Raw genomic sequence first — 26,283 nt, 5'->3', positions numbered from 1 at the left:
GGGCAATTGTTATTGACGTTTGATGTGATTAACTACTGTATGCGCTAACTTGTTTATACATATATATATATATATTCATATATATATATATATATTATGCACAAACCCAAAGGCTTACTATTTTTGAAGTTTCTATCTTTTGGTTGAAAAATGATTTGTAGTAGTGTCGAGCTTTAAAGTGTGAAACACTGTTTCAACGGGTTTTGAAACAGATACGAATTTAAATACCGTTGAATTCAATGTTTTAAACCTACTCAAACAAAAAACAATGATAACTTGTGTTACTTTTAATTTTTCACAGCATTAAGTGTAAGCTGTTTTTGAAAGATTTTGGAGCCTAAAATGTCAAAATCTTTTTCCAAACAATTATGATCATAAAAATCATTTGCACATATTTCAAATTGTGATATAAAAACCATTTGCACGATTTTAATTTTTCATACCTTTTTGCTTTCGACGCACGTATAAGAGAATTTGTGAATGCTTTAAGGAATTTGTGTGATGCTTTTGATAGTTGGATATCATTTGCGAAATCATTTTAGAGCTTGATGTGATTAAGTACTATGTGCTAACTTGTTCTTACGTATATTATGCACAAACTCAAGAACGATGATAACTTGCGTTGATTTTAATTTTTTACAACATTAAGTGTAAGCTGTTTTTAAAGGATTTTGGAGCTTAAAATATCAAAATTGTTTTAGAGCAATTATGCGCATAAAAATCATTCTCACAGATTTCAATTTGTGATATAAAAACCATTCATACAGTTTTAATTTTTCATACTTTTATACTTCAAACACATTTTTAAGAGAATTCATGAATGCTCTAAAGAATTTGTGGGATGCTCTTGATACTTGGATATGATTTGTAAAATCGTTATTGGCACTTGATGTAATTAACTACTGTATGTGCTAACTTGTTTATATATATATATATATATATATTATGTACAAACTCAAAAGCTTAATGTATTTGAAGTTTCTATGTTTTGTTTTGAAAACGATTTTTGCTAGTTCAAGCTTTAAAGTGTGAAACACTGTTTTAGCAGGTTTTGATACGGAAATGAATTTGAATATCGTTGAATTCAATGTTTTAAACTTGCTCGAACAAAGAACAATTATAACTTGCGTTGGTTTTAAATTTTAACAATGTTAGGTGTAATGCTGTTTTTGAAGGATTTTGGAGTCTAAAATGTCGATCTGTTTTCAAACAATTATGGGCAAAAAACCATGCAGAAATACAACAAGCATATATGATGCATGGACTTGTTAAACTCCACTGTACAGATAACAATAAACAAAGAATAGCAAATAGAAAGCAAGCAAGAATAAAAAGGCATGTGTGTAAGAGAGAGAAATCTAACATAGAACTTTTTTATGACAGAAACAGAAGCTTATTTCAAAGTTGAAATTGTAAAAAAACCAGACACAGGAACCATAACCACAAAAGAAATCAAACATAAAATATGTAGGGCAAACCTCTTAGATATGCTAGTTAAATGACGTGCTTCAGTGGCATAACCCATTCCAAGCGTAAATTGTGCTAAATCATCATGATGATCTCTGCCAAGCCAGCTTGCCTTGTGGAGGAAAACAATATGAGGTTGCACAAAATTGTAATCTCGTTTGAAGTAGAGAAGAAAAATTTTATACCATTTCACTGCACTAACAGCATCTCCATTAGCAGCGAGACACCAACAACGAATGCTGGGATGGCTCAGCGACAAGGCATGCAGGGTCATGTACCTACAAACAGTAATATAAGTGTAATGGAAACATTTGATAATATAAATTGCAATTCTGGATGACTATAACTGAGTTTTACATGAATATAGGGCATGACATGAAAATAACTGGGCATTTCTAATCAAGAAACCACCCCAAGGAACATGTTCTAATATGCATAATTTATATAATCATGGAACCACAGATTACAGGCCTTCAAGGTATACACATCACAAATAAATAATTGAAAGAGGTGAATGCTGGAAAAGTACTACCTTAATAAAAGTACAAAAGATCGAGATATATATCAACGAATAATTGTTTTAAAGCAAAATAAGCGAACTAGTGGCAAAATTATATATATAAAGTTACACTAGTGTCATCCAAACATGCCTAATAATAGAGAAGTCTCTAGAAATAATCAGAGCTACACCAGCAAAATGCAACATTTAGAAATTCCAAAAGCAAGTAATCAACTAAAACAAGAACAAGAATTCCAAATTGGCGCCATGCCAAATTTGTCCCCACTTATGCAATCAATGAAAAGGTCAACCACAAAACAGGCAAAGGGAAAATTGGGGGAAAATTATTAAGTGAAAGTGCAGCGATAAAATTCTTTAGCAAGCCACTGAATTTCTCAGACTGCAGGGCAAACTACCTATCAATGAGCCAGGGAACTCCATCCCTCACGCCAACCACAATTAGTGGTCCCACTGATCATTTTTGCTCAGTTGGAAAATGAGTAACTGCTCCCCTCCACCACCAACAGCTATCTCATTAACCTTTCTTTCTTCCATCTCTTTTAGCATTGTTGCATCATCCCCATCAATTTTAGATTGCTTCGGCAACGACAAGAAAGGTGGCACGGAAGGAGCATGCTGGAAAGAAGCTAATTGAACGACCTGACAAGAAAACACATTGATACAAAACAGAGACCCTTAATCAAATTGTAAACAGTACCAGCAAATATTAAGGCATAACATACAGAATTATCAACTTAAATATATCTTGCACCCAAAAAGGATAACTAATTACAGCAATAAGTAGTGATAGCTATTAGAGTTCATTTCCTTTATTTTATTCTTTTTACTAGTTTCGAAATATCTCAAACACAAAGGAGCTCCAACATAACAACAATAAGAAAAATAATGTGCGTATGCCAGCATCCAATTAAAGGTAACTTAATAATGAATAATACATATTCCAATCTTCAAGTAATTCCAATGTTGGCTTTCTCTTTCAAATTAAGCTCAGTTAAAATTGCAAGCTTGTGCTTCTTTTTATTCTATTATTCCCTATGAACAAAACATGCTACTGCAAACATTTAGAGCACCTTACATCCAATATTTGGATTTCTTAAAGTCACCTATAATGTTCTGTTTTTGTGTTTTTTTTTTTTTTTGGAGGGGGGAGGGCAGATCTTAGACAGTATTCAACAGCATTATTATAAATTTTATTTTCTGCAAGCAGGGATTTCAAAGGAAACAAGTGGCTACCAGTTTTTGGAAGTAAATTTCGAGTAACACAATCCTTCAGCTAAAGAATTCTAAACTTATAGAAAGAGAATTATATTGAAATATAAAAGTATACAAACCTTCCAAACCAAGCCAATATGAAACTTCGAAAAGAAGGTGCAAACATTAAATGAAAAGTTATTGCTTGTACAATCACATATGAAGTGTCTTGATTCACTTACATCCTTGTCTCATAAGATGCACCCACAATTTTAGAAAATATTCAACATTTCTCTTTCCTAACATTATTTCGTTTCTTAAAATAGGCTTTCTTATTGGGCAAATAGGTAGTTTTGGAAAATAAGTTCAAGTATGATGTGCTCATGTAATCACTGAAAAGAATATGCAAAAATGAAATCAAGACAATATAACACAAAGGAAGCATTGTTGTTGTAGATACCCTTGGAGTCAATATCTCCTTGCAAGCCATTTGTCTTATATTCAGACCATAAGGCCTTGAAGTTCATAAATAGCCAGCACAAGCTCAACTGAAGGCATGCAGCTTGGGTGGAGTTCCTTTAAGTTTACAACTTCACTATCAAGCACAAATCGGGAACTCAAAATGTGGTGGTAGATGCTTTGTGTCGAAAGCACTTTATTGGGGATTGTGGCTGTTGAAATTATTGGATTTGATGTAATCAAAGGACTCTATGAGGCAGATCCTTACTTTAGCTAAATTTGGGAAAAATGCAAGCAAAGATCACACAACCAATTTTTGTTGCATGATGGATACCTCTTCAAGGCTAACAACCTTTGCGTTCCCTCATGTTTCTTGAGACAGGCTTTAATCAATGAGGCTCATGATGGTGCCCCAGGTGGACACTTTGGAAGGGACAAGACACTTGCTCTTTTGCAAGATAGGTTTTATCGGCCAAGAATGGAAAGGGATGTTATGAAACACCTTGACCGATGTAGAGTGTGCCACATTGCCAATAGTCATGGTCAAAACATTGGATTGTATACTCCACTGCCTGTGCCTAATGCTCATTGGGAAAATGTTAGTTTGGACTTTGTAATAGGACTCCCGAGAACTCAAAGGAGCAAAGACCCCATCATGGTGGTTGTGGATCGTTTTTCCAAGATGGCCCATTTTGTTCCTTGTACTAAAACTATAGACACTTCTCATATTTTTGATCTGTATTTCAAGGAAATTGTGAGGCTACATGGAGTTCCTAGAGCCATCATGTCTTAGTCATTTTTGACGCACCTTTTGGAGGAAGCTTGGCACCAATTTCAAGTATAGTTCTTCTCATTATCCTCAAACAGAAGGTCAAACAAAAGTAATCAACCGCAACTTGAGCAACCTTTTAAGAAGTGATGTAGGAAAGAATATCAAGCAATGGGATCTTGTTTTACCTCAAGTAGTGTTTGCCTACAATCGCTCACCAAGCCAAACCACTAATTGTAGCCCTTTCGAGGTGGTATATAGTAAGAATCCAATCAGCCATTTAGATTTAGTTCCTCTACCTACTAATCAACAATTTAGTAGAGATGCAAAAGAAATGGCTAAGGGTATCAAACAATTGCATAAGCAAGTGAAAGCTAGAATTTTGCAGCAAAATGAGAAATATAAAAAGGCAACAAACAAGCATCGAAGAAGTGGAGTTTAAATAAGGTGATTTGGTGTGGATTAACTTGTGGAAAGAGAGATTTCCTTTAGATAAATTTAGCAAGTTACAACCTAAGGCAGATGATCCATTTAGAATTCTCCAATGCATTGGGGAGAATGCCTACAAGATAAAGCTCTCCAACACTTATAGAGTATCTCCCACTTTCAATGTTGCTAATTTGTCACCCTACCATGGCGAGAAGACTAATTTAGACTTTAGGACAAGACTTTTCTAACCAGAGGAGATTGGTACCGAAGTGCCATCACATATTACAACTTGGCTGAGACTAAGGAGGAATCCAAAAATAAAATGGGCTTATCCTTGGTCCAAATCCACTAAACAAATGCAAAAATAAAATAGGATGGAATATAGACGTTGTGTTCACACTAGCTGGAAAAGGAAAGCATGAAGATCGATAAGATTATGGTTAGAGTCATGGATGAACCTAGCACCAAATATTAAGCACATTATCAATATGCAAGGCTTTTATTTGTAGGGGTAAAAGGACAGATAACTGTGTTCACACTACAGATTATTGTGTTCACATATAAATCCTATGATTTTAGGCACCACTTTAACAGGACAAGATTGAAGGCAATCCCATTAACTTAGCAATCCAAAACTTTGAAGCTTCCATGCTTAGAGGGATGTTCCTAGCCTATTATTTTCTATTATTCTTTGTAGAAGGCAGAATAGAGTTTGTTTTATCCTTAAAGCAATCTTTTGGATTGTTTTTTAAGTTCTATATCTCTTAGGTGGATTTCCTAGAGTGGTGAACAAAAATAATTACCTTTTAAAAATATCTTACTCAAGCTTGGGACTTCTCTTTAAAACAAGACAGATTCAATTAAATGACCAATTGTACCTAAATAAAAAAGATTAGTGACGAATCCTTAAATCAATGTCTAACGATGGGTCTACGGATCTATACATTATGACAGTTGTCAAAGGTGCAAAGTGCACTATACATGCTAGGAGGAAGTTCAAAAAAGTGCTCGCCCAAGTGAAGTAAAGTGCTGATTTCTAGAAGATAATAATATAAAGGACAAACAAAATTGCACGTATAATGGCTATGATTTTGTTAATAAACATTAAAAAGTGTACTCCATTACATGGCCTAATGTGTTCCAAAGAGCAAGAAGTACCACAACTAAAGTCATCAAACAAAGTTCTAAGTTTTCTTCACTTCCATCTTCAACAAAATGTTGTGTATCAATAATATTATTTAATTTTTTATTAATGTAAATACAGCTGATTTTTTTTACTATTCAAAGAATATCTAACAAAAGAAATTAAAAATAAAGAAACAAAGAACACTTTAAAGTCGGGTGTGCTTTTTCTGCACCTTTCACCTTGAAAAAAAAAATGTGCCTAGACAAAAAGGGCATGTGTCTGATTAAAGGCGCTCCTCTGAAAGGGAACAAGGCTCTTTGCTTGTTTTACACTGTGCCTTAGAGCCTAGGTGCCTTGACAACTTTGAAAGGAAGTATGCATAATGGTATAACACCACCTCCATTAATGACAGCCAACAGAAAAAATTATAAACAAGTGATATAAGAATTCTGACCTGCAGCATAGGTGGTCTCAATGTTATTCTTTCTTGTGTAGCAGTTTGGCACCTTCTACGATGTTTACAGCCAACTCTCCATGCTCAGCAACTGCTCTTGCCTGTGCTTCTTTTAGTTTCATCTCTTCTTTCATTTTTCTTGTTTCTATGTCAATGGGTGCAACTCCAGAATCCACAAAAGCACATCTCAAAAAAGCAGCACAAAAGACATGCATTGCACAATTACTGTTCAGCTTGTCTGCACTCTTGGCATTCCAGCAACTTAAAAAAAAAAAAAAAGGAATAGGCGCATTAACCAGCAAGAAAAGGCCCTTTATGAACAGATTTCAATGCCTTCAGGGACTTAAAACTTTAAATTGGTGTTGATTGTGTCAATTCCATTATATCGAAGGAAATGAGGGTGTAAATTAATAGAAGTGGCAATATAGCTTTTTATGCCTTCAATTGTGACCCTAGAATAGGCATCAATCAAGGAATTCAATTCTATTTAGAAATACCACTCATAAAAGGGAAAAGATTAGTGAGAAAAACCAATTTTCCCATGCAGTGGGTAGTGCAATCTCTAACTGAAATCAATACATGAAATAATTCAAAATGAATTAAGTAGCATCATGCAATGAAAACTGTTGCAAATACATTCTCAACACTTCTACCATTTATTCAGAGCAACTAATAGTACAATCTTATCAAAATTAAATTACACGATGAAAATATTATATTAGTATGTTCATCTCATCAAAATTAAATTACATGATAAAAATATTATATTAGCATGTTCAATGTAAAATTAGAAATTACAAAGAAGTTATACAACACAACTAGAAAGATGTACTTGAAAGATATATTTGGTTGTTTTAAAATACTTCAAAGCAATAGATGTAGTAGCTTAACATAAAACATTGATCTAGGACATATCAAGGGGATAATTTTCTTTTTCCTACTTATGGTTTATAAAGTTTTTGGAATTTTAGGGTTTACAGCTAATAGTAATTAGGATTGGGGCTTAGAAGTAAATAAAGGTTTGATTCTATTGAGGTTTAACCTCAGAAGAGAGTCAGACAGGAAAGGAAAGGTGGCTAGGATTGGTGAGCAGCAGAAAAAACAGGGCAAAATTGTGGCTATTATTCTTGTGCCGCAAACAATAGACTCCATGAATAACCTAAATCCAACAAAACTACTCTTGGGTGGAAGAGTTTACAGAAATTATAATACTGCACCTTCGTAATGAAATTACCTACAAACCATAATATCAAATTCTACATAGCAAATGTTGGAACTGCATAATGAAGAGTGAAGAATAAAGTCTTTCACTGCCTTCATCAGACATGACAAGTCAAATTGTAAAATTTTATATTCCATTATTCAGCAAAGCAATGTAAATCTCAACTTAATTAGTAACATAGGTAACTTTCCATAAACTTATTTGTCCATTTAATCACTTCCATTTCAAAGAGGGGCTATAACTAGAGTAAGGCATATATTCATAAAAAAAATTTACAAAAAAATTGCAGAAAATAAAGAGTGAAGAAAACCAGGAATTTCAATTTAATGTAAACAAATTTCTGAACAAGAAACTATATCATACTCAATTGCAGTTGGTGTAGCCACAAACAATTGTCTCCATTGCCAAACAGCTCCAGTGGCATAGGCAATTGCAACATCTCCAAGGTATCTATACTGGGGGCGCAAGGAACAGATGACAATATAACGCTGATAACCAAGAGCACAATACTCAACAGTTTGGTCCCATGCAGTCCACTCTGGCTGAGGGAGAAGACCACCTACTGGTTGAAAAGTCTCCCAATTGCACATTATAACTTCAATCAATTATTATGTTGATGAAAAGGAAATGGCATATTATCTTTGTCATCAGATGGTAAAATTAAAATACACGTAAAAGTGCAGCAGATATTAGGCAACACAAATTTCTCAAAGCACTCATTCAGGACTAGGCTAACAAAACCTTTGGAACTGCTCCTATACAATTTATATGCACACACAATACGTACACAAAGACTCGTTCAGGAGTTCAATTTGAACAAGAGTTCATGGTAGCTGGTTCAGGACTCTAAAAACTTGTATGACAAATTACGAAAAATATCTAAATATATCCCAGCCATAAATGTCATTTGGGTTCGTATCACGCATATTCTCTTACACAAAGATAGATGGTGAAGTAAGATCAACTAAGTCCAGCATTACATATACATATTTTGTCTACAAACATTATAAAATTCCACATATTATTCTCACAGGCTTGATGATGCAGACAACCAAGATGTAAGAAGAATTCAAACATAAATGTCACAAAAACTTTAGAGTTAAAGAGTAAAGCCTATGCTGTAAATTGATGGACAGAATACAGAAACAGTCAACTTTCAACCTTAGGCGAACCTTCTACTTAAAGGAGTTTTTTTAAGTCGGTTTTGGTAATTTCTTATCTTGGATCTCAAGCCTGAGCTGCAGCTGCAGCTGCTTTAGCTTTTCTTGATGAACTTCCCTTGGGGAGAAAGGGCATTCTAGGAGGTAATGCAGACTCTAATACAGCAAATCTGTCACAACATGTATCCCAAGCCAGAAGCCTTGCACTTCCTGAATCAACAATGGACCAATCGCTAACCTTGTAGATTCAGAAATAAGGAATATCAAGCCAGACAATTGCAAGATACCTGCACATAAGTTCTTCAGTAAGAATGATGCCCACTATAAAAGTAAAATGGTAAAATTGCTCAGTATGAGACTTAACGGACAGAGCATATTCCAGCTGAAATTTCTCTCTCCAAGCATAACATATGTGCATGCACATGGGAAAGTAGGATGTACTTATAGCTGACTGGTACAAGAGCATAGATGTTCTTTGTCTCTCTTCTAGGCCAGGAGGAGAGAAGAAGAGGAACTAACAGTCCAAACTAGACGTGAAATAGAATTTAAACAAACCCCAAACAAATTTAATGTATGTCTACATCCAAAATCATTTACAACACTTATTGTTGAAACTGGCACTCGGTAAAGCAACAACAAATCAACAATTGTGTTGAAGCAAAAGAAAGAGTACTTACTTTCCAGAACTGCTTACTGAAAGAACTGAATATGAATCATGAGGAACAGGTGTACTAATGTGCTTTTTAATCTGCTTCACATGCAAGGGTTCAAGTGAATCTCCCTTCAACTTCCCTGCTTCAAATAAAAAGCCATTATTTCCAAGTGATGGATTTGCTGTGTTGGACAGCTGAAAGTTTAACAGTTTCAATTCCCTTTCGACAATGTCAACAGCAGAATGTTCTTGACTTCCAGATGGCGTTGGGAGAGGAACTACAGGAGGAAGAGATCTAGCATCAAATTCACTGACAATAATACCAATATTGGTCCCAGTAGCAACAAGATGAGGCTGTAAAGGATGTGCAACCATACAATAAACCTGCCGTAGAAACTTATAAAAGTCAAAACAGACATCTTCGGGAAGAGATCAGATGGTAAGGAGGAAGGAGAAAGCAAAAGAAACATCAAGCTATGTGGAAAAGAATGACAATCATATAAAAAGGCCAATTTCATGGGCAAAGAATAAATATAACATTTAAATTTCTTTATAGAGTAAGCAGTAAATGGATGCTATTTTTATGTTTCTAGGCTTTAGTTTCTAAATTTTCAGCAATATTCACCAGGAATTTAAACCTATCTACACAAACCAAAGTCTAGCTGCCAGAGGTTAGGCCAATGAGGTCCCAACATGTTCTTCTATATCCTTAGTTGAGCTTCTTGTACAAGCAATTAGAATTTACTCAAAAAGCTTGACCATTTTCTTCTCTATGTAAACCTCTTTCTTCTACAGTTCATTAGATTACTGATTTAAGTTTTCTGCAATATTGACACTGAACATAACATTAAGAGCGTATAACATTAAACTAAAACTACTAATAAGTTTTATAAAAAATAAAATAAAAATAAAATCCCCACCAATGGAGGTCCTAGGATCACAACTACAAAAACAGCCACATACCCTAAGTTTCTTGTTCGGTGCAACTACTTGAGGAGGAACAAGTGAAGACAGATCACACAATGGTTTTGTAAGTGCTGAATAAGTTGGGTGCTCAATAGCCCTGCAAAAAGGTTAAAATAGTAAGTATTATCCTTGCAATAATTAAACAAACGATACTGCCTCGAATTGTCATTATTAACTGCATATAGCCTTTCACCAATATACTGTAACAAAAGCCAACATATAAAAAAAAGACTTATAAATGTATTTAGTGGGTGCCATTGAGAAAATAAAAAAATTAGTGTACCATATATAGTAATCTTTGATGCAAGTCAAAATATCAAGGTTAGGAGCTCGAGGATGACACCAAGAAGCTGCAATATGACATGCAAGCTTTTGAACGGGTTTAATTTACCATAACTCCTGTAGCAGAGAAGTTAACAAGAATGAATAGAGAAAACATGCCAACTCTTTAATGCAAAATTTCAGTTATAGGAAGTGCTATTCACAACTGTTAATACTTCTCATGGGACAGTACACAACCTTAAAAGAGATTGTGTCCTATATAGCCAATGTCTTGTCTACACCGATTGTAATAAGCTGAGGAGTGCCTCCAATCACTCTAGAAAGCTCACAGCAATAACTCCACCATCATGTGCCTATTTGATATCATAAAAATGAAAACTTTCTTATAGAAAGGGCATCTAGAAAATATGCACACAAATAGGTCCAAAATGTTTAAGTGAATGCATAGAAAAGAGGTATAGAGCAAGAAATTTTTAAGAAAAGAAATAACCCTATAAACAACACTCATAAAACATTTCAATATTTCACAAGGGGAACATAAATGTATACAATCCAAAAAAAAAATAAAATATACAAATTATTTTCTTTTATGGGAGAGCAATTAAGGTTGTCTCTTAATAAACCAACACCCTAGCCTATCTTTGATAGAATATGATTTTTCGTTCAGATTATTATATTAATCAATGAATAACTTACTGTGTTGATTATTAGCCTTTAAGTAGGTGAGATTTTCTCAATAATTAAAGAGATAAGCACCTTCAAACTTAGCTTGGGTACAAGTTCTCGTGAATCCTGACCATGGTCTGCACTCCAAAGTATAAGTAACCATCACTAGCACCTGAAACAAGAAGTGCCTGCAATTGAAAGAGAAAACAAACAATAAACAAGTATTACTTGTTAAGGAGAAATTATATCCAGCCAAAATTCAAAGTTACAAGAATGCATTCACAATAATCGCATTATTGCAAAATCAATGGAACCCAGTGGTGAGCTAGAAATTAAGTTGGAGAGCCTAAACAAATGACTATGTTTTAATCTAGCTAAGCTTAAGCCTGGCACTGTATCAACTCAACTAAGGTCGATTATACCCCTAGATGGAACCTAAAACTACAACTAGATAATGTATGTAAGGTTGTTACAAATGTATCATGTATTTATTTATAGTAAGAAAGTTATAATGTTTTTCCCAAAAAAAGATGGGGCAAGGATACAAATAAATTTTGACATAGCACAGAAAATTATTCCCCTAGATTAACCTAAAACTACATCTAGATAATGTATGTCTATAAGGATGTTACAAATGTATCATATATTTATTTATGGTAAGAAAGTTGCAATGTTTTCCCAAGACAAAGAAGAGAAAGAGTGAAGATGGGTAAGGATGAAAATAAATTTTGACATAGCACAGGAAGAAGCCTTTTCTATCGTACCCTAGGAAAAAGGTGCTAACATTGTGAAATGGACAAATGGAAGAGAAGTAAAGAGAAGAAAAGGAAAGGATTTGTCATTATGTTCATTTGTGCCATACATATATGTAGAAGTAATGAAAAAAAAAGTGACTTAAAAGGTGTGCTCTATAATTAAAATCCTATACACATGAAATACCATTGCCTACCTCCTTCCCCCATCTCTCTTTCTCTTTCAAGTTGCAATCTTATCCAAGAAAAAAATGGGAAAGGATAAAGTAATTTTTGGCACAACATTGAAAGAAGCCTTTGTAAAGATACCCTATGAAAAAGGTAAGACTATTAAGAAATCAATGAATAGCAAAGAAGGAAATAGAACAAAAGAAATGATAGTCTTTAAGTCCATGTACTTGATTCAAAGAAATAGAAGCAGTGTAAGAAAAAGTAACTTTAAATATATGTGCCATGTAATTATGTGGAAAACTAATCTTCATTATTATCTGATTAGTTGACTTTATCTATTTTAGCAAAGTCTCTTATTTTTAGAATAAGTGATTTAGGTAATTAAATTAAATCCATTAAATATTTTTCTATCATGTGTAGAGAGTAAATTGCTCTTTTGATTAGTTGTTTTAATGCATAAAAATATTGGGTTTTAAGACTAAGAATATTCAGCCTTTCGCTTATATATTTTTATGCAATTCTAGCATTATAATAAGAAAAATATAGAAGAATAAAATAGTTTTATTCAAAAGATTTCTTTATAATATCAGAGCCCGATCTGAACCTTTGAAAATTTTCACTCAAAGTCCAACATAGCCAGCAAAAAGGAGAGTCCAACGTTGGATGTTACCTCTAACCTCAAAGCTAGCATTTCTCAATCACTGTAGAACATTACTACTCCTATTCGAATAAGTTCATTAGCACAAAAAGGTAATAATAAAGATAGCACTATCATGTTGTAGCACTATCGATTAGGTCATCCAAGTTTTTGTACCTCAAAAGGTTGTTTCCCTCATTATTCAATCAAAATCCCAACAATTTTCAGTGTGATGTATGCCAACTATCCAAACATACTCGTACCACATATCTAAACAACCTTACAAACCATCCCATCCTTTTTCAATAATACACAATGACATTTGAGGTCCCTCCAGAGTAGATAACATTACTAGCTTCAGATGGTTTGTCACATTTATTGATGATCATACTAAGGTTACTTAGGTATTCCTTATGAAGGAAAAATCAGAAGTTGGCCAGCTATTCCAAAACTTCAACAATATGATCCAAACTCAATTCAAAACCAAAATCCAAGTGTTAAGAACCGATAATGGGACAGAATACAACAATTCAATTCTAGGATCATATCTAATAAAGCATGGTATAATTCATCAAAGCTCATGTATTGACACTTCTCAAAAGAATGGCGCTGCTAAAAGAGAGAATCGACATTTGTTGAAGTTGCAAGATCCCTTATGATGGCTACCCATGTACCTAAGCATTTTTTGGGTGAAGCTGTTCTTACTGCTGTATATCTTATTATGGAAAAACTAAAATCTAAATGTATATTGAAAAAATTGCTCATTAAAAATTATATAAGCACCTTAGGTTTATATACAATTAACTAGGATTTAAACTAGGAAATTAAATCTTCCTAAACACTGATCCCTATAATTAAGGGATCGACTATCCTGATATTTTATCTTTAATTCTAGATATACAAATTCTTAATTTTAGGGATACAAATATATACAGATTACAATCAGCAGATTACAATCAACTACACAGATTACATCCAGCTGTACTAAATGTTTTCCCACACTCCCACTCAAATTGGTGAGTAGGTGCTTTCCATTCCCAACTTAAAAATAATTTCTTGAAATGTTGCACTGCTGAGACCTTTAGTCAACACATCTGCAAGTTGACCTTTGGTTGATACATATGGTGTGCAAATCAACCACTATCTAGTTTCTCCTTCATGAAGTACCGATCTACTTCAATGTGTTTTGTTCTGTCATGTTGAACAGGATTGTGCACAATGCTTATTGCAGACTTGTTATCACAATAAAGTCTCATTGGTTCATCCCATTTGATCTTCAAGTCTTCTAGGATAATCTTTAACCATAGTAATTCACAATTTTCTTGAGCCATTGCTTTAAACTCTACATCAACACTTGATCTTGTCATCACATTCTGTTTTTTACTCCTCCAAGTTACAAGATTACCACCTAAAAAAGTGCAGTAGCTTAAAGTAGATCTTCTATCAATTACAAATCCTGCATAATTAGCATCTGTATATGCCTCTAGTAAAAATCTCGAATTTCTTTGGAACAAGATACCTCTCCTAGGATTAGTCTTTAAATATTGTAGTACATAATAGACAGCCTGTAAGTACACTTCTTTAGGACTATGCATAAATTGACTTATCATACTCACAGCATATGCTATGTCAAGTTTAGTATGTGAGAGATAAATAAGTCTTCCAACTAATCTCTAGTACATCTCCCTATCTACAACAACATCTTCATTAGCTTCTCCAAGTTTATGATTAGGATGGGTACTTTCAGGTTTACATGCACGCTTCCCAGTTTCTTTCAAAAGATCCATTATATATTTCTATTGTGAAATGAAAATACCATGCCGTGAGTGAGCTACTTTAATTCCTAAGAAATACTTCAATCTCCCTAGCTCTTTTATCTCAAATTCTCTGGTCAAACATTGTTTTAAAGATTCTCTCTCTTTTTCATCATCTCCGATTACAATTATATCACAACATATACTAATAGAGCTGTGACTTTTTCTGAATCTGAGTGTTTGATAAACAATGTGTGATGCCTTTGACTCTGTTTATATCCCATTGTCAACATCACCTTGGCAAATCTCTCGAACCAAGCCCTAAGAGATTGTTTAAAGCCATATAAATCCTTTTTCAGCTTGCATACTTTGTTTGCTTCTAGATAACCTCCAAATCCCAGTGAAACTTTCATATATATTTCTTCTTCCAAATCACCATGTAAAAAGGCATTCTTTATATCAAATTGTTGAAGCTACCAATTGTAATTTGCAACCAAGGATAACAAAATCCTAATTGTATTCATCTTCGCAATTGGAGCAAAAATTTCCTAATAATTCACTCCATAAGTTTGAGTGTATCCCTTAGCCACCAGCATGGCCTTATACCTTTCAACAGTACCATCTGCCTTCTATTTTACAGTGAAAATCCATTTACACCAAACTAGATTTTTTCCTATAGGCAACTCTATCAGTTCCCATGTTTTATTTTTCTCTAAAACCTCCATTTCTATTTTCATAGCCTGCCTCCATTTCTCATTGGATAATGCCTTAGATAATATAGTTAAAATAGAAATAGTATTTAAGCTCACAAGAAAATTTGTGAGATGGTGAGAATTTTTCAAATGACAAAAAATTAAAAATTGGGTATAGTGGATGTTTAGTACATTCTCTGATTCCTTTTTTAATTGCAATAGGCAGATCATAATTACTAATTTTAAGAGATTCATGCTCATTTTGAGAAATAGAGTCAGAAACTGTAATTAGCTCATTTCCAGAGTTAGGATCAGGTTCTTGGACTGACACTGATTCAGAATCTAGAACTTTCCTTCTTGAGTACACCCGTAATTTCTTCATAGAATCAAGAACAATATTATCTTTTATCACATTTTCCGTGTTTTGAATGAGTTCAGACTCAAATTCAGTGTTTAACTTGGGCTCCACAGAAATAGGTTTCAACTCAAAAGAATTAATGGATGAAAATGTTGAAAAAGAGGACAAATCAAGCAAAAAGAAATCTTTATCATTATCTTCCATGAATGAAGTCTCCCCCTGAAGATAAGGTTGAGTAAAAAATGATTTACTTTTTTCAAAAGTGACATCTGCAGACACATCGAATTTTTTGGTTAGAGGATGATAACACTTATACCCTTTTTGAGTTTATGAATATCCTACAAAAATGCACTTAATTGCTCTAAGATCTAACTTCTCCCTATTGTGACTGTAAACATGAACAAATGATGTACAACCAAATATCTTAGGCGTGAGGTTGTTTGTGGTATTAAAGTTGAGATAAAATTGTGAGAATAGTTCCATAAGAGTTTTTAATCCCAAAACCCTTGAATGTAACCTATTTATAATATGTGTGACATTGAGAACAACTTCCCCCCAATAGGATTTGGGTACATTTGCTTGAAAAAGTAAAGCTCGAGTTATGGCTAGTAAATGACTGTTTTTTCTCTCTGCCACTCCATTCTGCTGTGGAGTATTAACACAAGATGACTAATGGATAATCTTCTCATTTTGAAAATAGATTGATAAACTCTAATTAAAATAGTCTCTTGCATTATAAGACCTAAATCTCTTTATTTCACTCCAAATTAATTCTGGATCATGTTTTGGAAGCTTAAAAATGCACTATTCACATCTGATTTGGATTTGAGTAAAAATATCCAAAAGACCCTAGTACAATTATCTATGAAAGAAACAAACCACCTTGCACCCGAAATATTAGGAACTGTAAAGGGACCCCATATGTCAATATGAATCAAGTAAAAAGGAATAAAACTTCCTTTGTTGCTAACTGAAAAAAACACGTCTATGCTTTGCAAGTTCACAAACATCATAATGAAAATTTTCGACATTTAATCCTTTGAACAAAAAAAGAAACATGTTTTTCAAAGTGCAAAAAAAAAGATGTCCAAGATGAAAATGATAAAGCCAGATTTTGTCTTTATTGGGAGAGTTTTAGAAAGAAATGACAAAGGTAAATTATTCTTGACATTACTTGTGTTGTTTGATGTCTCAAGATAGTATAATCCATCCTTTTCCTTAGCAAGTCTATTCCTCTTCCCCGAACTCTGGTCCTAAAATTCACAATAAGAGGGATCAAAAGTCACTTTGCAATTCATATCTCTGGTAAATTTCTGTATAAATATCAAATTAGTAGACAATCCAGGAACATGAAAAACATTTTTAAGAACAAACGAGAGATTAATTTGAACATCTCCTAATCCTGCCACTTTAGTAAATGAACCATCTGTAGCAACAATTTTCTTATTACTAAGATATAGGGTATATGTATTAAACTTTTGTGAGGAATGTATCATATGATCTGTGGCTCCTTAATCAATGACCCAAGAACTCATAATAGGTTTAACTGAGACATTTAATCAATGAGACCCAGAAGGCTTTACCTGAACTAAAGACTTTACCTAAGAAACATACCCCAGTAGGCTTTTCAAAAGTTTTCAATAGGCTTCTCAACTTCTCAATCTCTTCTCTATCCAACTCTTCTTGTTTTCGAGACATCTGTAGTACTCCGATGATTTTTCCAGTTGATACTTAATCAAATTGGGTGGTAGTGATATCTTTCTTTGACTTGAAACAAATCTTAAGATATAACAAAAAATGATTCTTAGCAACGAACGCTAAAGAAAAGAAAAATAAATGGCTATAAGGGCCTTAATAGGGTTCAACAATGAAGGCCTAAAATAAAAGTCAGCAATGAAGGCTGAAAATTTTACTTCCCAAGAAAAACCTAAAGCCTGATACCATGTGAAAAAACTACAAAATAAAATTATGAAAAACTAAGAGTAAAACTAAATGTATATTGAAAAAACTGTTCATTAAGAATTATATAAGCATCTTAGGTTTATATACAACTAACTAGGGGTTAAACTAAAAAACTAAATCTTCCTAAAAACTGATCCCTATAATTAAGGGATTGACTATCCTGACATTGTCTTTAATTCTAGAGATATAAATTCTTAATTTTATGGATACAAATATATACAGATTACAATAAGTAGAATCAACTACACAGATTACACTCAGTTGTACTAAATGTTTTCCCACACTTATAAATAGAATGCCTTCTCGAATCCTGAAATTTCAAAACCCTTGCCAATCCCTTCTTAGCTTCTATCCTCACCTTCGAATCATCTTGTCTATTCCCATTAAAGTGTTTGGATGCACTGCATTTGTTCTTACCAGCCAACAAAACCAAAGCAAATTAGATCCCAAATCCATCAAATGCATATTTCTCAAATACTCCTCAAATAAAAAAAGATACAAGTGTTACTCACCAGTAACAAAGAAATTCTACCATTCTATGAATGCTATTTTTTTATTATGTGTAGAGAGTAAATTACTCCTTTGATTAGCTGTTTTAATGCATGAAAATCTTGGGTTTCAAGGTTGAGAATATTCAATCTTTAGCCTATATATTTTCATGCAATTCTAGCATTGTAATAAGAAAAATATAGAAGAAAAAAATAATTTTATTCTAAAGATTTCTTCAATGGGCCTATACAAATGGAAACACACTTGCCTCTAATTCACTTACCGCCATCCCATCTCTTTTCCTTTCTCCCTCTCTCTCATACATATGAAAATACCCATTCTTCTAGTCCAATCCCATATCTCTCTCTCCCTCTACCTCTACCTCTCCCTCTCCCTCTCTCTCTCCCTTGATCTCTCGAGTCATCTATGTGACTATACAGCTTAACTTTGTCCCTTTATCCTCTCCCCCCTTTTAAGTCCTAAATCATTGAATAGAAACTTACAATTAACAATTCTTCATTCAAAATGTCTTCCAGCAAATTCATGAGTAAAAGGGTATTCTCTAATCTACCATCATAAGAATCTAAGTTACATGGACTCAAACGAGGGTATTAGACACAAATGTCTAGCTCGCCTTTCGCCCAAAGTTTTGGACTCTTGGAATAACTAAAAAGAGTCAATATCATACAACATAAATGGATGTCATGAAAAAATTATAAATATAATGCCTAATATAAATAATCCCTTTCAGTTTTTACCTAATCAAAAAACAATTTCTTTTCATATATATTTATCTACCAAATACACTTTTAACAATTATTAATTAATTTTAACAGGTTTATTCCACCAAAAAAATAATTAAATGCATTTGTTTTATAACATCAAACCCATATAATTATTAACTAGGAAACAGCCCATGGTAAAAAAAAAAGGTGCAAGACAAAACCATTTCGGTTTTAAGTCCAAAGTAAGACATTACGCTTCCTTAAACACAATGTCAATAAACAAAAACTTGAGGCTCCAAGATAAGCTCCTTTTTCAAGCCCAATTGGAACTAAAAGAAAAGTTGTGATTCCCTTGGCATATAAAAATGCCCTAAAGTCATAACCGCAGCCACAAACAAGAATTCTCCCCTTTCTTCCCCCCTAACCTATGTCTTTGGGATTTTCAAAGCAAAGCTACGACTTGATAAAAACTAAAAAAATCCATAAATTTCCTCTTTTTCTTCTAGTCATAACTGTAGCCAGACAAACGAACTCTCCCCCTTCTTCCCTCCTAACCTATGTGGAATTTTAGAAGCTAATCTACTAGTTGATAAAAGCTAAAAGGCCTAGTTCTCATCAACAACAATGGCATAGCAACAAAAATTGACTCATTGGTCTCCATCAATCTCCACATATGATCTCAGCTCTGGTTTTTAAATAACCTTACATAAAGACATCAAGTATGAATTTCTAGTGCCACCTCAGACATAAATTTCATACTTATACCAATGTCATGTCATGTCGACACTAGGGTGGCACCCGAATTTATCAAATCCATGTAAAAGACAAAACAAATTATTTCATCAGCTATGTATTTATTCATTCATAAATCATCATTCTTTTTATTTTCTTTTTAGGCTGTCTTGCATTGAAATTTATTGAAAAATGAATATGCAAATCAAGGATGGGAATTACATTAACCTTATGATAAAAAATGTTAACATCATGATAAAAATATAATTAACTCACATGCATTGCTCATGGTTGGGCAAATTTGTTATTCTTGAACAATAAGAATTAGCAAAAGACATATATAGTTGTATGATTTTGCTTTGAAAACTATGACCTACCTCACCAGAAGAAGCCATGAAAGTCATCAAACAAGAAATTGATCTTTTATGACCCCCAGTGTATCTTCCCACAAGCTGCCAAAATAGAATGAATTTAAAAGAAAAACATGATGTCATAATGAAATCTACTAGAAAATAAATTAAAAGGGATAAGCACCAGATTACGTAGAGAATGTGACCAAAAAGCAAACACCAAACCTTCCATGTCATCATTGAAAGAACCCTAATAACACCATTAGATCAAGGAAAAAAAAGGTCCAAAGTAGTAAAGATAATTCAATCATGATCAAAATTTGTATCAACAATACATAATAGTTGTTAGACAGTTTACTATTTCTAGCATTCTTCTTATCTCAGATGCTTCTTATACATGGCTAAATGGTGGAACTAATATCACATCTTGCCTCAGAAATAACAACAGCCAGACATTACTGCTTCTTGGGGTGAAAGTAACTGAACCATGTGTTTAAGCAAGTGAATTGATTCAATTAAAAGGAAATTGCTATGCTTTAGTAAACACATGCAGATGCATGCAAAAAGGAGGAACAAACTAGAACAAAACAAATGAAATGATATAGCTTATATAGGCACAATTAACAGCTTACAAATTGATATGATCAACAAAATGTTGAAATAGACAATGGTCAAAGTAATGGGTGAAACAATAAAAAAACCCCCCTTCTGCTTCAATGAAAGTACACTAACCCCCCCCTCTTGTTTCAAAATGACTTTACCCCCTTGACTTTCAAGACTATTAGAAAAGCGTTTGTTGTTTGGAATCCATTGGCACATTAGACTTTGACAAATCATCAAAATAAAAAAAATCCTCGTATGTTCTAAAAGCTTCCCCAACTCTCTTGAGACTTGAACACAATAAAAAAAATTATCTAAACACTACAAAATTGTCAAACTTAACTTACTTTTTAGAGACCCATACAAAAAATTGCGTGGAGTTTCCTTACTTTCACTCCATTTCATATCATTTGCAACTAAAGATTTTCAAAAAAAAAAAAAAATCCAACTAAAACCCCTCACAAAGCCAATCAAAAAAAAAGAAAGAACATACCAATACTTGAAGCTTGATAAAACAACCCAAATGCATTATTAGCATCAAAATTGAGACCAAAAGTATTTCAAACAATAAAGCAGCGTCTAACAAGAACTATAAAGAAAATTCACACTCAACAAAAATAAAGGGCTATAACGTTGAAATTTTATTGATTAAAAAATAACAAGAAGAATAAAGGGCTTTGGTTAATTCAAAAAGTAGTAATGACAGCTATAGATTTGCGTTTTACAAATCTTCAAAAAGTAGCAGGTTGTTACTTCAGATGTGCAGAGACAAGGTGAACAAGATTGGAGAAGCCGAGGTGAAGAATGAGCATTTAGGGGCATTGGTGGCTCTGAGGGAGGGAGGTGATTATGTGGATGAGGATGAAAGACTCAACAATCCAAAAACCAGAAAAAGAGAAAAAAAGCAATGCTTACTGTTAGGGAAGGAGGAAAAAAAATTAAGAAAGGGGCAATTTTTTTCCATAAAGGTCTGCCTAGCCAAAACGGAAGTGGGATTTGGTTGGTTTAACAGATTAACTAACAGCTTTAAAAAAGGGGGTTAAAAGGTCATTTTAAAATATAAGGGGGTTTAAGTGTACTTTTATTAATTTGGAAGGGGGATTTTTGTATTTCACCCTCAAAGTAATGAATGGTTTAATTAGAAAGATTTTGTAAAAGAATAATTGGTGTTTTGTGATGATGCTTGAATATGGTATAGCAACAAGCATTATTGGGACTTGGTGTAAAAGAAGGAATAATAGATAAAATTAAAATCATGATTAGAGGCTTCATTTGTTTTTTATGGCACAAATGATTTTGAGCTACAATTAGGAGGTAGCCCCTCCCATCCCAAAATTCAAACCCAAAATGTTCAAGTTAGAGTTTCCAGTTCTAACCACTGGGGTGTCCCAATATGACTTCAGAAAGATACTAAAGGCGACAATGTAGAAAATTATCGAATTTGCAAAGATAGAGAGGAAGATTATCAATCCAATGGAAATGGAAGTGAAGGAGACCTGGAAATACAGTATGATGATGACTTAACTTTCATGGTTTATTACCTGAAGTTTTGTGTTTTAAGTAGGTTATATATGATAAATACATCATTCAAAGAAGACCAAATATGCGACCAAGGCAAGCTTTTGTTTTTGTTAATTTCCAATTGTTATAACTTGATATTTTTTCCACAACTCATAATTGATTAAACCAGCCATTGGATTCAATATTTTATCATGCAAATAATGCATGTCAAGTTTCAAACTGGTTGAGGATCTCTAACTATTTTATAAAATCACAACAGTTTCAACCCTTAAATACACAGTTAAAAGTAATATTTAAAAAGAAACTATAACAAACACCAGTTTCTCTTAAAAATTGGCACATGTAATAAGCATGATTAGACTATTAAATCCAATAGCCAATTCCCTAAAAGTAAAATTATCAAGTGGTCTATAATTCATTAAGTTTACAAATATCTAACTTGAATCCTACTCTCCCAAAGAGAAAAATAGTACTTGCCTAAGTCTGTGACACTAATTTGTAAAAAGCACCCAAAATATATATAAAACAAAAAATAAATCTATGTACCATATGCAATAATCTTAAAATCTGTGAGTTTGTTAATAAATATTAAAAATTTGCTCATTAAATTGATTAGTTCTGAAGATCCATAATTATCATAAATAATTAAAAGTTGTCATCACATAGTAGCTTGATGTTTCCTTGACTTACAATTTCAACAAAAGATTGTGAGTGGACTATATTCCCCAAGGATTGATACTGACCTTTTCTAGCTACTATAAACATAGCTAATAAAGGAGATTAAAAACCATAAGGACCAAAAGGGTGCAGCAGGCCTTTTATGTGCCCTTTCCTTTCTACACACAAAAGGCATGCACTTAACAAAAAGCACCTTGCTTGACAGGGTATGAGGCGCTTTAATTGAAGAAGGCAAATCAACAAGGTCACCTCATGCCCGCTACAAGATTATTGTTTTCAATGATAAGAAAAAGTAGTCAGAAATTAGAGAGCGGCAGCAGCAAAACTCAAAAATGGGGAGGCACACAAATGAAATCAAAATGCTATGCAAGTCATCCAAGGATATGAAAAGATGAAAGCATTGGCAGTTATAGCCAACAGACAACATGGAATAGGAAGCTTCAATTGTGGAATTTGGGCTCAGCAAATGATATGACATAAAGGAGTGCATTTTCTTTTCCACAATAATAAATATATGAATGCATAAAATATGGTGATGAAATTGATATTTCAAAAGTGAGCAAAGTGAAAGATCACTGACCAGAGAAGCAACTTGTTGTCAAGCTCTTGTTTGGGTACATCACGGCCACGCATGCTAACCAAGTCCGAAAAGATGTCTTTATTTTCACAGCAGATGACAAGAAAATGCCGTCCTTTTGTTGATGGAGCCGGAGAGGCAAAAGCAAAAGTAAGTTGATTGACAGTAGAAGGAGCCTCAGCAACCGCAGAATGGTTACGCCAAAGTTGCCAAAACTGCACATCATCATCAAAAAAGCTCACCTGCTTAACACTTTTAACAATTAATCAAAAGAGAAAGGTCGACATTTCAAATTCACATTTAAATTTTCGATTTGAAGAAAGGAGAAAGAGGGCTAAAAATGCACTACTCCTTATTAATTACCTCCCTCCGCAGATGGCCTCTATAGGTTTCCCTTTGGGCACTGTGAAGTCAAATTTTTGTCAAATCAAACCAAATCAAACCCAAAAGAAAGATGAAAATTCCAAATAGAAATAGATTGCGAACCAGATTCGTCCTCAGCAAGCTTTTCCAATTTGGCACCAATAAGACGTCTCTAGTCAACCTAAATGACCTGGTGAGGCTCCCAGCTCCATACGGAGACGCAATCAGAGGCATTGGCGGTTACCAACCATGGATGCGTCAAATGCACCGCTATCTTCGCAATCTTCTCATTGGTCGCTCGAAATGCCCTCAGTTGCAGCATTTCTCCCCCATCTGATCTAATTCTAAAACAGTAAAACAACTCATCTATCATTCACTTGCAGCTGCGACCAACAAATCTAGGATCTCAATTCAAACTTCAAATCTCCCCCAGAATTCCAGATCCAGCCACTCTCAGCTGAGTCCTGTCCCTGCGGGTTTCCAAAAATTATAGAAACAAAACAATTGGGTCCTAACTTGGATCCATCTTGATAACTGAAAATTTGAAAATAAAAATGTAACAAAGATTCCCTACATAGAAGTTAATCATGAAATTTTAGAGGCATAAAAACGCAACCTTGCATAAAGAATTCAAAGGACCAAACAAGAAATTGTTGGAACAAATTCATCAAAAACATGAAAGCGCAAATTTCTAATGCAAAATAAAACTAAGCAAAGAATATTAATATAAATTACATAACTACACCTTAATCAAAGTCTCTAAGAAAGAGAGTTAGCATTACTTCCAACAATTCCATGAAATAAACATAACATTATCCTCTACCACATCAAATCCAAACAAACCCTAATTCCCCTCAGAAGAGAAAAAGAAAAAACTTTTCTTCAAAAACAAAGAACAAACAAAACAAGCAATGACCTTTTTCTCACTTAGCAACCATCCTGGCAATAAATTCCTCGTAACGGATCTTCCCATCTGACCCGACATCCACTTCCCTGATCCACTCACCGAACTCAGACGGCTCCAGCTTCTCCCTAATGCTAGTCAATATATGCCTCAAATCCGCCACGGAGACAAACCCAGTCGAATCCTTATCCAGCACCTTGAACGCATCGCGTAGCTGCCTATCGAACGGCTCAGGTTTCATGTGCTTGGCCATGAGATCCAAAAACCGAAGGAAGTCAAACGGCGAAGTTAGCTTCTCTTCGGCGACTATAGCTTTGAGTTGGGCTTGGGTTGGATTTCCTCCGAAAGACCTCATTAGGATCCCTAGCTCCGATGGATCGATCTTTCCGTCGCCGTCGGTGTCGAAGAGAGTGAAAGCCTCCTTCATTGATGAGACTTGCTCGTCGCTCAGATCCTTGCCGATTTTGTACAGTTGGGGCTTTTGGGTTCGGGTGCTTAGCTTTGAGCGATTTTCTGTTCTTTGAATTTTGAGTTCAGAGCCTTTGTTGGTGTGAGCGTGAGGAAAGGAGTGTGAATCGGAGACTTGTCCAAAACGGTGCCGAATTAATGGTTTGATTTAAACGATGTCGTTTTTTAAAGTCATGACAAAGAAAAAGTTATAAAGTGCGACTTGTCTTGTCCCCTCAATTATTCTCTGGGCAGAAATATTGAGAATTGGAAACGGGTCCCAATCGAGAACTGATTTCAATTAATTATTACAAGCATTAATACTAAATTATAAATAATAATTACAATAAATAAATAATTATATGCCTAAGCTTTGATATTATATCATTGATTACTATATAATAGGAATAGGATTATTACAGGCTAAGATTTCAATTTTGTGGTGGTTTAGCCCAAGGTTCATGGATTTGCCGTATTAACCTTCAGCCCAAAACTGGTACAATTGCCTATAATTCTGGATTTATATCCAAATAATTAGATATAATAATTTCAAATATGATATTATAATATTATATAAAAATGATATGATAATATCATATAAAAATGATATAAATAAAAAATATAAAAATAATATAATCTAAAATTTTAATAAAATTATAAATAAATTTAATAAAATTAAAAAAATATTTTTTATATTTTTATATCAACAAAAATATATAAATTTTTAATAGTTTGTTAAACACAAATTTTCTATAATATTAGCTTGAAGCTTTTATACTAACAATCCCCGATTCATCTTTAGCACAACCTTTAGAGCTTTCAATTTTATAAGGTCATTTTCACCTTTTACACATCGTTTTCATGGTTAAGGGCTAAAATCATATCTGTTTTTTCAAAAAGAAAATCTTTTAACTTTTCCATTAAATCATAAAACTTCTTGTCATTAAGGGAGATGTTTATGAAAATTATTACTATAATTTCTACTTTTCAAAGATTGACAATAGAATGAGCCTCCACAATCGTATAACGGGTACGCCAAAGTTGCCAAAATAGCACGTCATCATCGAAAAAGCTCACATGCTTAACATTTTTAACAATTCATCAAAAAAGAAAGGTTGACATTTCAGATTCACATTTTTATTTTTTATTGGAAGAAAGGAAAAAAATGGCTAAAAATGCACTATTCCTTATTAATTACCTTCCTCAAC

The 26,283-nt window shown here is 33.6% G+C and overlaps 2 pseudogenes across 1 annotated transcript; both read right to left on the bottom strand.

The window, feature by feature from the left end:
* Positions 1–1,344: 1,344 nt before the first annotated feature.
* On the bottom strand, positions 1,345–24,776 carry LOC111297516 (uncharacterized; annotated as a pseudogene). Its single transcript, XR_016326329.1, has 18 exons — positions 24,641–24,776; positions 23,848–24,188; positions 23,725–23,764; positions 23,365–23,603; positions 20,170–20,210; positions 20,013–20,087; positions 11,454–11,551; positions 10,935–11,050; positions 10,699–10,814; positions 10,413–10,512; positions 9,475–9,833; positions 8,868–9,084; positions 8,574–8,632; positions 8,307–8,392; positions 8,001–8,241; positions 6,416–6,676; positions 2,383–2,626; positions 1,345–1,745 (listed from the first exon to the last, which is right to left on the bottom strand). The product of XR_016326329.1 is annotated as an uncharacterized LOC111297516 (transcript).
* On the bottom strand, positions 24,446–25,163 carry LOC111297514 (putative calcium-binding protein CML13 pseudogene; annotated as a pseudogene).
* Between the last annotated feature and the right edge of the window lie 1,120 nt (positions 25,164–26,283).

Source organism: Durio zibethinus, chromosome 12 (assembly GCF_047325235.1).
Source record: "Durio zibethinus cultivar Kanyao isolate XHJ-2024 chromosome 12, ASM4732523v1, whole genome shotgun sequence".
NCBI classification, from domain to species: Eukaryota; Viridiplantae; Streptophyta; class Magnoliopsida; order Malvales; family Malvaceae; genus Durio; species Durio zibethinus.
This window is presented reverse-complemented; position numbering and strand designations above follow the sequence as displayed.